This window comes from Herpailurus yagouaroundi, unplaced genomic scaffold (genome assembly GCF_014898765.1).
Source record: "Herpailurus yagouaroundi ecotype Mexico unplaced genomic scaffold, PumYag 29, whole genome shotgun sequence".
Lineage (NCBI taxonomy): Eukaryota > Metazoa > Chordata > Mammalia > Carnivora > Felidae > Herpailurus > Herpailurus yagouaroundi.
Genome location: NW_024412377.1, coordinates 60591606 through 60605522, shown reverse-complemented (window position 1 = coordinate 60605522; position 13917 = coordinate 60591606). Strand labels below are relative to the sequence as shown.

Sequence of the window (13917 nt, the reverse complement as noted above, 5' to 3'; positions counted from 1 at the left end):
TCAGACATACCTTGGTTTGAATCATGGCTTTCTCACTTTAGGGGCTGAGAGACCCCCAGCAGCCTATTTCATGTGCCGAGCCTCGGTCTTCTCATCTGCTAGATGGGAACAGTAAGAGTCTATGGTGGGAACTCCATGAAACCATGGGTGGTGCTAAGGCACTTGGTGAGGAGCCTCGGACCTAGTAAATGCTCGGTGCATTTGATTAATGTAATAAGCATACTGTTATTAATAATGTGTTAGTAATGTAATGTTATCAGCGTAGCTTTGCCATTTCCTTGCTGGGTGACCTTGAAGCATTAGCTTTGCCTCTCAGAGACTCAATATCCTTGGCTGTCAGAATGGAGCTTTTATTTATTTATTTTTTTAAGTTTATTTATTTACCTGAAAAGATAGAGAGAGACAGAAAGAGAGAGAGGAAGCAAAAGAGCACACAAGCAGGAGAGGGCCAGAGAGAGGAGAGAGAGAAAATCCCAAGCAGGCTCCACACCATCAGTGCAGAGCCCCATGCAGGACTCGAACTCACGAACTGTGAGATCATGACCTTAGCCGAAAGCAAGAGTCGGACGTTTAACCAACTGAGCCACCCAGGAGCCCCCGTGACTAAACTTTTAATAGCTTCTTCCTGGGATTGAAGGACACACGACAAGTGAAGTGTCCAATGTCAGGCTGGCACGTACAACTGTTAGGTAACACCTGTTCCCTTTCCTCTTAAAATGCCAGGTAGCTTCCATCGGCAATGCCTCCTGCCTCCACTTCCCTTGTCATGCAGAATTCTCAAGAGGCAGACTTTGTGGAAATTAACTCCAGGGGCAAAGCCCTTACAGCAGGTGCTGTCCCATGAGAAGTTCTGGATCTCCAAAGATTAAGGCTATGGAGCAGTAACTGGAGACCCCACCCTCCCCGTGGCAGCTTTTCACCAAGTGTATTTTGGAATAATCTTTTTTTCTCTGTTGATCAAACAAATTGCCATCGTGGGTGTGGTGGGTGTGGCGGGGGTTTGGAGGAGGAATGACAGTGCTTGCAGACTCACTGTGATTCATTGTTGATCGAAATTAGAGTTCCAGGATCCTTGTAACCTTCGTGTCCCTATGGAAACTCTGACGTGGTGACCACTGAAAACTGAGCTCTCCAGGGCTGTCCGAAATGCCCACAAGTGTCAGCAGCGTCACCTCCTCAGGGAAGCATTCTTTGCCCTCTGCACCCAATGTTACCCCTGTCCCCCCAAATCACACACCCTGTTTTATCATCTTTTTGACACTTAGTCCTGTCTGATAGCTGGTCTGGTTTTTCTGTATATCTGATTCTTACCTGTTCTCCCTGACTAGGATATAAACCCCAGATGTCAGAGAACATGATTGTGTTCTTCTCCACTGGATCCCCAGCCTGTGACATGGTGGTCACCAATTTCATCGGTCACCAATATTTGTAGGCTGAGTAAATGAATCTTCTTCCAGTCTGATCTCCCTGTGATGATGGGACCCGGTAAAGGTAAACCGATGAAACTCACCATGTGTTGGGCCCTGTCATGACTTTGGTCTCTGTGATGGACAGGTTAGGACTGAGTTAGGAAGATCATGACATTTGACCCCTGGGAGCCAGAAGACCAACTTCCAGACAGACCTCAATTTGTATCTCTTTCTTACAAGCTGGGTGACCATGGATAATGCACTTTACTTCTCTCAACCCTCTTTTTCCTCATCTGTAGAGTGGCTATAATAATATCTGCACATTCCTCAGGGACTCCTGAAGAATCAGCTAAGAATACATTTTTACAGAAAATGTCATTCAGGTAGTTACTACTCTTTAAAGCCTTATAAATTCAGATCCTTCCTCCTCAGGCAGAAATGGAACAATCACTGTGGCCAGGGCTAATGTGACACCCAAAGCCCCCAGTAAAATAACAAATTTATTATTCAACCAAATCCACAGAAACACTTGGTCTCGTTAGATGTCAGTATCCTGTGCAACAAAAGGGTTGACAGAGTGGCCTTTAGCAGTGAGTATGGGGGATACATCCTAGAGAAAAGAGGAAGGAGAGTCACTGCTCCTGTCCTCCCTCTGCTGCAAACTCCCCTTGCCCAAAGCAACACACATCCCCCATTCGTTCAACATCTCACACATCTGTGTTTAGCTCCTCAGGAAGCCAAGTCAGCAACATCTCGTCCTGAGATGCGGCTTGAGTATGGCCTGCCCCAGGGGGCCTTCCTCTGGGTGAATCTGTGTAATCTGGCTTGCTTGTGGACAGAGGTAGGTGGCCTCTAGCTCAGAGAGGCAGGCTGCAAGTGACCTTCTCTAACTTGACTCTACAGGTTTGTTTGCAAGAACACAGACACGCGAGTGGCCGCTGACAATATGTGTTCCGACATCATATACGGGGCATATTTTGCTCAGAAACATGCCCTGTTAGTTGTTGAAACCTTTTTTGCATTCCCTGAAACAAATGACACTATAGTGTATTTTCTTTTGGGGGGCAGTAAATAAAAGTCTTTTATGTTGACAATGATAATATTATATTCTGCAATCTATTTGCATTTCTCTATTCTGTGGATTTTATTGCTTGGTATAAATCCCCAGGCTGAGGCACATTAAGCTTCACTGAGGGAGAAACAGTGCATTTTATCAAAGGGCTGGACAGCTACGCGCACAAGATGTCACCTGCAGGGATTGGTTTTTGCCCAGATGTGCAGGGAATATGTATAGGGGGAAAGAAATGTCCGTGCGTGTGCAGGTTTTGGCAGGTGCGCATGAAGCCTGGAAGGATTTTCTTTGGATCCACAATCAAAATGGATTTCCAGGAGGGACCTTGTCTGAGCACATGCCTCTTTCATGTGCTGCATATGGCCCCATCCCGCCAGGCAGGTCCTCAAGAAAGAGATCGGCACCTGCTTCAGCTCTGGCCAGAGCTCGTTGGCCCACGTGGTGGGCGGAAAACTGAAAGGAGGACAGAGAAGCATCTTAGAGACTCGAGGAGGAGTTGAGTCTCTCACCACCTTCCTGCAGGTCTTCTGAATACTTCTGAGCACAGGAACCTCTTCTCTCAACAGGCAAGTCAGTAGTTATTGAGATAAAACCACAACACAGACTCGAGCCAGGGTTAATATCAACCATCCGCTGTCCACAGAGCACTGACTGTGGGCCATGCATTGTGCTAAGCACTCTCATTTAATCCTTACAACAATCCCTGTGAGGTAGGTGCTACTACTACCCCATTGTACAGATGGGGACACTGAGGCCTAAAGTTCCACAGCTGGTAACTTGCAGAATAGAAATTCCTCCCCTGGGCCGTCTGACTCCAGCTATAGCTATTTATGGCAGGAGAAAAATAGGCTAAGTGTGTCTTAAGAAACCATCAGTTGTGGTCACACAACCACTCCAAATATGAAGAAAACAATGAAACAGCAGTGGTAATGGGATAATAATATTATCCCATTATATCGTGGGATTATGTTGTCTTGTTGTCTGGCATAAGTTAATTTCCATAATGTTTTTCTATTTCAGTCAAAGCGGTCTTCTTTTTTTTTTTTTTTTTTTTTCTCTTCTAGTGACTTTTCCCAGGTGTAGAAAGTGGGAATATGTCAGGCAGCTACATTTGAGAGTCTTTGTCTCTATTAAAGAGTTTGATTGTAACTTCACCCCAAATCCCTTGGAAAAGACCAGACAGTCCCTGCTCCAGCTCCACTTGGAAGAACATCGCAAACGTGGTGGTTTCTGGGCCACTGGTTAGGTTAAGCAAATGGGTTTCCAGACATTCAACCTTTAACGGGAAAGTTCTGTGGCTTGGATCAGTAAAGTCATAAAGTGCTCATTTAATTATGTTTCAAGCCCATTTATCTGTTTTTGAGTCTAAGGAAGATGTATTCCATCAGAAAGGGTAGATACAAGGGATGAGTAAATGATTTTTCTCTTTTTTCCCTTGACTCATTTGAACAGCTGCTTCCAAATTGAACCTTTAAGTATGGCATTTGTGAGTGAAATTGCCCCCTTTTATTTGCAAGGTAATTGAATCTCATTTTTCACTTTCCATTTCCTTCTAGAAGAATCAAAATGTTTTTAGAACTTGGCTTCTCCGTGGGCGATTTTATAAGGTGGGAACTTCAGCATCATACAAGAGACTGGTGTGCTGATGGCATTCAGGACAATTCAAGACAAGGGCAGTCAGGCCTGTTCTCTGCAGCTGAACCAACCCCACCAACTCCCGAGAGCATATTGATTTCACTGTGTTTGCACTTGAAACACCAAAGGAATGTCCACACCTTGTCCTTGGGCCAGGGCTGAGGGATAGGAGAGGTAGACCTTTGTCACCCTTGAAGAAGCTGAGGGGCACTATCACTCAGAGGCAAAGCCTGGAACCGTGAGCTAAATTGGCTTAGATTTGTGTCTCCGAAAGTGCTGGACAAATGAGAGCTGATTTTAGGTGGCAGGTGTATGGGACTTTAAATGATCTTGAATCCCATAGTAACATAAGATTATGTTTCCAACTGTCTTTCAATTCTTCTGATTACATAAAGGGCAAAGTCTCCGTTTGATGCTCTGTCTTTAACATTTTTCTCATCTTGTTTTTTAAATAAAAAAAAGACCAGGCCTGAGTCTTGGGCCTTTAGAAGGTAACAGTATACGGTTTCCATTTAATAACATTGTTTCATTTTTTATTGTTTTGTTCTTATGATAACTTTTGATTGATGGCATTTTAAAGGTCGGATATAAAGTTTTATTTTAAGACAATGGGTTAAGATTTTTTTTTACTTTTTTTTAAAGGTTATTTATTGATTTTGAAACAGAGAGAGAGAGAGTGAGAACTAGCAGGGGAGAGCAGAGAGAGGAAGAGAGAGAATCCCAGGCAAGTTCCTCACTGGCAGCATAGATCCTGATGCAGGACTCTAACTCATGAACTGTGAGACCATGACCTGAGCCTAAACCAAGAATCAGATGCTTAACTGACTGAGCCACTGAGGCGCCCCAAGATTTTTTTTTTACTATTAGTAAATGATGTTTGTGGTTGTGGCAAAACTCACCTGCATGGCATCTGAGCGCTACAGCCTGGGATGCACTGGTTTCAGTGGACCAGCAGGAAACTGGAGGAAGATTGGTTTCTCCCAAACTCACAGATGTGATTCCCAGTCATTCCTCTGCCCTCACCAACTGGGTGCTTAGCTCACTTGAGCTTCAGTTTTCTCATCTGTAAAGTGGGTGTTACGAGCAGCTGTAGGAAAGCGGGCTTCTTCTGTTTCCTAAGACCCAGACGCTGACCTCTTGGTGGAGCCTCAGGAAGTCAGGTTCTCTTCCTTCGAGGTTAGTTGCGTCCTGTTTCCTTTATGCAGAGGCTCTGAGTTTGCCGCTGGGTGGGAGAAAAAGTGAGTCACAGTTCATCACCCCTGCAGCCTGGAGGAGAAGTGTGCTCCCGAGGCCAGAGAATCAAGCAAACCCATCTGGCCAAGATGGCTCAGCAGCATGAAGGCCGAAGATTTGTGCACAGGCAGGCTTTCCCTTCTCAGGCAACAAATCTTTGGCAATCGGAGGCAGGCTCTGGATTAAGCTTAATTAAAATTCAGTCTTAATTAGGGCCATTACTTAAAATCAACTCTATGTAATGAAGCTGTGTAATCATAATTAAGCCCAGAAATGGAATTAGGAAGCACAGAATGTTAAAGCCAAACACAGATGGGCCCAGGGCCTATGAGGACAGAGACAGGACTTCTGGATTCAACAGAATTTCAAATAGCTAAGGACCAATGATTGCATTGATGCGAACCTTGATGGCCATCAGGACAATGAACTAATCAGAAAGAGGATTCGGGATACATGGGACCCCAAGATGCAAAGCTTGTGTGACATTACAGGCAAGAGGATGGGGCAGCATCAGGCAGAGGGGACCAATGTATGTTGAGGAGAAACAGGGGCACTTAGCAACATTTTACATTGACAACTTCCTCTGTATCCAGCACCGTTCTGTTGTGTGTGTGTGTTTTTAAATGTATGAGCTAATTTTATTTTCACGATCACTCTGTGAATGGGTATTATTATTTTCTCCAACTTACAGATAAGGAGTCTGAGGCTCAGAGAGGTTAAGTAACTTGCCAAGGTCATGCCACAAGTAAGTGGCAAATACTAAAGGTTGCACAAATGGTACTTATTATTATAAAGGTACTATCTGTCTGTTTAACTCTGTTGGTCAGAGTTAGTAAAACCTACAAACAACACATGTGCAGAAGCTATACCTAAGTCCCAAGTGAGGTCACTTACCCATGATTGTCCCCAGATCCAAAGCCTATGCCTCTATTTTATTTTTTTTAAGTTTATTCATTATTTTTTAAGTTTATTTATTTGAGAGAGAGAGAGAGAGAGGCAGAGAGAGGGAGAGAGAAAATTCCAATGTCCACGCTGATAGTACAGAGTCCAATGCAGGGCTTGATCCCATGAATTGTGAGATCATGGCCTGAGACGAAATCAAGAGTTGGATGCTTAACTGACTGAGCCACCCACGTGCCCCAAGCCTATGCCTCTAACACTGTCAGGATAGGTCAGGCATTTAGGTTCAAAGAGGAAGGTACTATCAGGTACTAATTCCAGAACTGCAGAGCTGGAGGGGGAAGAGAAAGGAAGAGAGAGTTCCATCTGATACTTGTTTTTTGGCTTAGCATTTTAGTTTTCCTTGCTCAGGAGACCCTGGGAATTATACTCAGGAGTGGAAAGGGGATGTTCGAGCACCGGTAGCTTTCCCTCCCTCCCTGAGCTCCCTATTGTTCAGAGCATTGCTCATGTCTCATACCTCTTACGCCATCATCTATCTGTCTATCTATCTATCTATCTACCACTCTTATACCGTGTGTGTGTGTATGCACACAAATACCATGCTGTCCCAGAAATACTGTCCAGTCTAGGGTGCCCTCTCAGACTCTTGTTTTTGCTCTCAATCAAGTCAGACCAGCAGGAAGGACTTCTCCATGCCCAGATTTAGAACCAGATATGCCATTGGTGCTGGAAATGTCCTGTGGTTCATGTTTCCCAAACAGCCTCAGGCCCACCCAGAGATTCCTCTCAGTGTCACTCACTCCACAGTGCTCACCTCCAGTGATGGGGACATCACTACTTACTGAGTTAAATCCTTCAGTTCTGGAAGATAGTGTAGAAGGGACATTTGGCTTAGGCCTAGGCCTAACGATCATGAAGGCCTTCCAATTCCAGACTTTTGATATCATCTCTAAATGAGTGATACACACAATCCATATGTGGAAATATTCGTTTGTTAAATGCAAATGTTTCAGTCATATCACATTTTATTTTATTTTTTTTTGCAAGGATGTGTTAGCCTTCCCCATTTTTTTATATACCAGGAACCTGATTGTCAGGGGCGCCTGGGTGGCGCAGTCGGTTAAGCGTCCGACTTCAGCCAGGTCACGATCTCGCGGTCCGTGAGTTCGAGCCCCGCGTCAGGCTCTGGGCTGATGGCTCGGAGCCTGGAGCCTGTTTCCGATTCTGTGTCTCTCTCTCTCTCTGCCCCTCCCCCGTTCATGCTCTGTCTCTCTCTGTCCCAAAAATAAATAAAAACGTTGAAAAAAAAAATTAAAAAAAAAAAAAAAAAGAAGACACATCATGGCCTGGTCCACTATCTACATCTAGGAGGCCCCAGGAATTATCAAAGACCTTTCCATTGCAGTGTTTCCACTCTGTGTGGAGGGTTAGGGAACATTGGCTTGGTGAGTGCCTCTTGCTTATGCCCTGGGTGTCCTTAGCATGGAGGCATGGGAACTAGAGGGAGGTCTTGCTCTGATTAAAAGGGGTTTAAGTTTGCTGCCCAAGACCAATATTACATAGCCAAGAGCACTGCTGTTTTGAGGAGGAGGGCAAACGGTGGGGGGAAGAGAGGCAGTGGCCAAGTCAGGTTTCTCAGGATCCTAGAGACCCTGCTTGGTACGGAATGGAGCAAATTCCTTGTGCACATGCCAGGCCGCCGAACCACACAGTTCCAGGGGCACCCTACGCGTGGTGTTTTATGCAAATGTCTCCCAACGGGGTTGTGCCATATGGAGGCCCTGATGCAAACCCCAATCCCAAAGGGCACTCCCAAAGTAAGCTGGTGCTACATGAGGGGGCTGAACCCCAGATTGCAAGGTATTCACAGACACTGGCTCATGAGGAGGCCACCGTCCCTCTGCCACCCATGACCTCTTTGTCCTTTATCCTGACAGCATCTGCCTCTATTTACACTAAATAGCTCCAATGCCGTTTGCTGGTTCCTGTATTTTGGGCAAGCTGAGCTGGAGGCCCCTGCAGCCGGTCTGAGCAGGTAGCTGTGCTGGTGATGGTCACGCGGAAGGTCCTGCTCTTCCAACAAAGTTTAGCAAACACCTTATCTCCCAGAAAACAGATGAGGTAATGTTTATGAAAGATCACTCTGTCCCTTTCCACTGGGCTGAGGGGTGCCAGTGTGACCAACTTGTGCCAGAAGGTGGACTCTCCTCAGCCACCTTGCTCCCCCATTCTCCTCTCCTGCTCCCTCATTTGGGTAGGAAACCTCACTTATGTCCTTTCTCACCGTAGATGGTGGGAGAACAGGACTCTCCATTCTGGACAGTCCATTCAGGACTCACCTTGGCCTTTGTGTCTCCACTTTTCAAGGCACATTCACAGCTCCCTTATGTGAGGAAACTGAGGCAGAGAGAAGTAAAGCATCTTGGCCAAAGTTACAGGCAGGGTGGTGGCTGCACTGGGGACCCAGGGTCCTACTTCTGAACTGCTTTATTTGTGATCACCATTCATTTAAAGATTCCTTATTTTTGAGATTGCTGGCTGGCTGGATGGGTGGGAGCTAGCCATAGAGACAGATCAAAGAAAGATAGCTCACAAGCAAGTAACAGGTGGAAAGATAGAGATGATTGTGTAAGTGTAGATGGTTCCTGAAGGATACAGAAAAACACCGTGGACAATAGTTGCTCCAGGGAAGGCAATGGGGAATCTGGGTGAGAGAGACTGCTTTTTATTCTTCTTTACCTTTGCTTCCTCTGAACTGTTGAAGTATTTTTCTTGCACACATATTAATTTTTTAAAATGTTTGTTTATTTTTGAGAGAGAGGGAAGGAGAGAGAGAGAGAGACAGCAGGGAAGGGGCAGAGAGAGAGGGAGACAGAGAATCCCAAGCAGGCTCCACACTGTCAGCGCAGGGCCTGAGGCAGGGCTCAATCTCAGGAACCGTGAGATCATTACCTGAGCCAAAACCAAGAGTCAGATGCTTAGCTGACTGAGCCACCCAGGCACTCCTGTACACATACTAGTTTTAAAAAATTCCCTTTTCTACTTTTATTTGTGGTATGATTTTCATGTGTTTGTCCACAGGAGAGATTGGAAGCCCACACTCCAGGAAAGTCACAAGAGGCTCTAGGAAAAGAACAGCGGTGGAAGGTGGGTGACATTCAGTCTTTGGCGTCTGAGAACCCATGTGGCTGCCCCGGTTACCTCTATCCCTGCCTCCGTTCCTGGAGGGCCTGTTGGCAGAGCAACAGCAGACATGTTTATTTCACCGGTGCTTGCAAATAGGACTGATTGGAAACCACCTATATCCCCACAACTTAGAACTCGCTAATGATCTTCAGTTCAGCTGCATAATGGAATACCATGCAGTCGCTAAGAATAAATCAGAAATCCTATACTTTCTGCGTTCGGTGTTAGATTCCACAGCAGAACAAACACCTCTTGGCTTATGCAGTCTGGTTTCATGGATTGCACAGGCTCCTTGGTTGATCTGAATGTCAACCTGGGCTGGGGGCTGCTGTTCAGTGTTTAGGGTTCCTCTGAAGGGAATGCAGAGAAATCAAGTCAAAATGTGCCAAAGATGTTACCAACAATCATGTCTTGGTTGTGATACTTTGAGTAACTTATATTATTTTTCAGTTTTTTCCTTCCATTTCCAATATGCAAATATACTTCCTAATTAAAAAAAATAAACGTTTATAAAGAATCTTGTAGATAAAGAACAATAACAGAAATCACTGCCCAGGAGGACTGGAAGGAAATAAGACAAAATGCTGCCTTTAGATGGTAAGATCATAGATGATTTTTTTCTCCTTATCTTTATATTTTTTTGAATCTTCCGCATTTGATATGTTTACTTGCATAATTGGGCATTCATATTTAAGATGGCTTTTTTTTTAAATGGGTGGAGAGGGGAAGATAGATGATGCTATTGAAAAGCCAGAGCGTCAGACTCTCCAACGCCTGTTCATGTTAACTGGTTGCTATTTCATGGGCCCCTAAAATGTACAAGTCACTGGGCTGGGGGATACAGAGGTGAAGGAGATGTGAATCAGTCAATCAAGAAAGTCACAGTTCGTTTGAGGAGATAAAACCCTTTCTGGTACAAGATACAGGGTCTCATCCTAGAGCATAGGTTATCAGAGTAATTATCATAATGCTAGGGAGAAACTTCTCTGCGTGTCTTAACCGTGTCAGTTTGGAGCCTCAGTGTCCTCTCCTGTGAATGTAGCCTACCCCACAGGATGACTGTGGAGTCACATGGAGCTGCATGTCCGGGGCTCAGCAAGGTGCTTTGCAAACAGTTCATCCTCAGCATGAATCACCATTGTCGCCATGGCTCTGGGCACCACACCTGCTATTTAGAAGTCAGGTTTACACAGATGTGACATACCTGGGGTCTGAACCCACCTTTATCTGATCTCAAAGTTAATGCTTTTGCCCCAACCAGCCACTGTATTTCCCCTCTAAGTTTGACCTAAATGTCTTCACCCTTCAGTCTGGCCAGGAAGAAGATCTACATGTTCATGAAAACATCACAGGAGAAATAAATGTGAAAGAACATCAGGGGAAGATGGACTCATGTCTTGGAGTAAGATCTTGCAACTTTGTCATTTTGTAGTTTGTGTCTCTTGGTGGAGGAGATTCCATCCACAGCCAGTGGTGGTGATCCAACACTGCTGGGCCATTCCTGGTTCCCTTGCTGTGAGTGTGACACAGGGTGCTGGTCCGCTCTGGCTGAAGGGAAGAGGGTCATGAATGGAGAGCAAGGGGAGGCAGAAGGGTGGGCCAGTGGGATCCGGGAGAGCCCCAAGGAGCTGGGCAACCAAAGCCAAGAGGAGCACACCAACTGCCCATGGGCTAAGGTCGGAAGTCTGGGGAAGCTGAGACAAAAAAAAACAGGGGTTCAGCAAGGGGCACACAGATACTCAAAGCAGAGGGGAAATTCTACTTATGGACCTTCATGGCATTCCAAAATTAGTTAACCCCTGGGAGAGGCTAAATATTGATAGTTTTTCTCCCTGTCCCTCTGGCCAACTGTCTTTTTAGGGGTCCCCGTTAGCTCCATTATAGCTCAACCCACCTCATTCCTTTCCATTCTGTTCACCCCACTCTGTGCCAAGCGCTGTTTGGCGACACCAGAGGACTGTGTGTTGGGATAAGGAAGAAACAAGGTAAACGTATTACATGACTAGTGCTGTCTTTCGGGCAGGGGCAACATGGTAGCTGATGGGCTGAGGCGGGCAGGAAAGGTTTCCAGAGGAGCAGGTACTGAGCTAAGTCCTCAAGGACACTGTGAGCAGCCTCCCAGCACATCTGAGAGAGGAGGGCGATTTCTGGAAAATACATAAGAGTGACGGATGCCCCTGCCATGTGCCTGGTGGATGTCAGCTTCTGAATTGCAGGTGTGTTCAGAGGAGATCTGGGGCCATGAGGCTACCACACAGGTGGAGTGGCCTCCAAAGGGCATTGACTGACCTGCTGAGGGATCTGTAATGAGGGGGAGAGACAGGTCTGATTTGAACTTGGCAGTGGGTGTCTATGTGAGACAATGTGGAGAGGTACCTCTGTTATCCTCGGTATTGTGTCTTCATTTGGGGGAGAAGAAATTCTAAATTTATCATTTAATCAGATGACTTTAGAAAAGTAGCTATCTAGGTGCTGAGAAAATTGGTTCATTCATTCATACTTCATTTATTCATTCAAAACAATTCTTGTACCTCAGTTTATATTTCCTACTGCTTAAATTTCTGTGGTGTCTACACAGATTGTTAAGGCATTGTTCTAATCTCAAGAACCTTAAAAACAGAAGGAGGGGAAGGTGAGGACTAACCCCATGGTGTTAACCCATAAACTGAGCTGATCACATCACCACTCATCACTACTTAAAATGTCCCAGTGGGTTTCTATTTCCCTCAGGAAAAGTACAAACTTTTTTCCAGGCCAAAACATCCCTCTATGGCCTCACCTCCTGAGACCCATCTCTTAGCACCTCCCTTCTTTTCCCTCCGTGCCAGCCTCATTGTCCTTTATGTGGTCCTTGCCAGACTGTCTTCAACCACAGGCCCTTGACACATGTTGTTCCCTCTTCCACTGTCATCTCCCTGGGTTCATGTGCACTCATCCTTCTAAGTGCACATCAATGCTGCTTCCTCGGGGTAGGCTTTCCTGGTCTATTTAAATTGACTCCGACCTTAGTACACAACTCATACTCCATATAACATCCTTCATAAGTCTTATCCCAGTCACAAGAATTTTTCATTTATGTACATGATAACTTTATTAATATCTGTATTCACCAGACTGTAAGCTCCATGAGAACAAGGGCTGTGTCTTTCCAAAAAATCAACTTTACTGAGGCATAATTTTTGTGCAACAAACACACCCACTTCACACGCACATTTCAACGAGTGTTGACAAATTTACACAAAAATGGATTCACTGTGTAACCACCAACACGGTCAAGATGGGGAACATTTCCATCACCTCAAAAAGCTCCTCTGTGCCTCATCCCAGTCAACTCTCTGCTTTGCTTCCTGTCTCTATAGATTAGCCTTTTCTAGAGTTTCATATAAATGGAACCATGCAATAAGCATTGTTGTGTCTGGCTTCTTCCATTCAACATAATGTTTTTTGTTGCTGAATACTCTTCTCCAGTTGGTTCATGGAAATTGCCTGTGTCTCTTCAGGTAAGCCTTTAGCTCCTTAAGGACAGAGGCCACATTCTTTGACACCTCTGATACTTGGTGTGGGCCTAGGCACATAGGAGACCTTTGGGAGTAGCAGAGTCCATCTTCCCTGACCCAGGGCATGGGAGTGGCCACTCTGTACCCACATTCAACAGTCACCCTGATACTCACAGTCTTCCCCTCCATGCCCACAGGCTGACCTTCTTGGGCCAGGGCTCCCAAGCACATTTACCTCCTTCAGAATCAGTCTGATGCCTCTCACAGCAATGCAGAGAAGTCCTGGGCCAGCCACAGCAGCCTGGGAGATCACAGGCAGATCAGATCCCTCTGACACTGGGCACGTTGATTTCCTTAACTGCCAAACAGAGACACTGCTGTCTACCTCACAGGGCCACTAAGTGGGCACATGTGTGTGGAAGTGCCACTTGAAGTAGAAAACACAATACTACACAGTAAGAGTGAATTTAATCATTTAATGGAATTAACAATGGCCTGTGTTACTTGGGACCCCTTTTCCCTCTCAGGATCTTCAGTTTCTTTACCCATCAGATGAAAAGTTGAGTTAGAGTTCCCTAAGATGCCTTCTGTTTTGAACCTTCTTGGATTCTAAGGTGCTGGAATATGAGAGAAAGGGCCTGATGATCCAGAATTAGAAAAAAATTTGTGTGATTTTTTAGAAAACAACTGACTTCTCTGAAAGTTCTCTTCCTGAGTAAAGGATTCAGCTCTAGTTGTGAGAACAAACCAATGTTTTTGCATTAATAGCCTTAAATCTGCCACTCTTTCCAAGCCTGTCATGGAAAGTACTAGAGCTCCTTTCTTCCCATGTGCTGGCTGGTGCTATGTGGCATGTCTTTTGCTGGACTAGATCTTTGATGGGTCCCCATTACTGGAAGAGCAGGAACAGCCTCCCCTTTTGCAAAAGCCAGTAGTTCAGTTCAAATGACTCCTTGTGGGCCCTGTCACTCAACAAAGGATT

The 13917-nt window shown here is 45.4% G+C and overlaps 1 long non-coding RNA gene across 2 annotated transcripts; it reads left to right on the top strand.

Annotated features, from left to right (window-relative positions):
* Positions 1-9234: 9234 nt before the first annotated feature.
* Positions 9235-12844, top strand: LOC121010755 (uncharacterized). 2 transcript variants are annotated; one of them, XR_005781358.1, is made up of 3 exons: positions 9235-9399; positions 9954-10035; positions 10748-12844. It is a non-coding gene; the product is annotated as an uncharacterized LOC121010755 (long non-coding RNA). The 2 variants fall into 2 exon arrangements; XR_005781357.1 differs by having other exon boundaries at positions 9238-10035.
* Positions 12845-13917: the final 1073 nt, after the last annotated feature.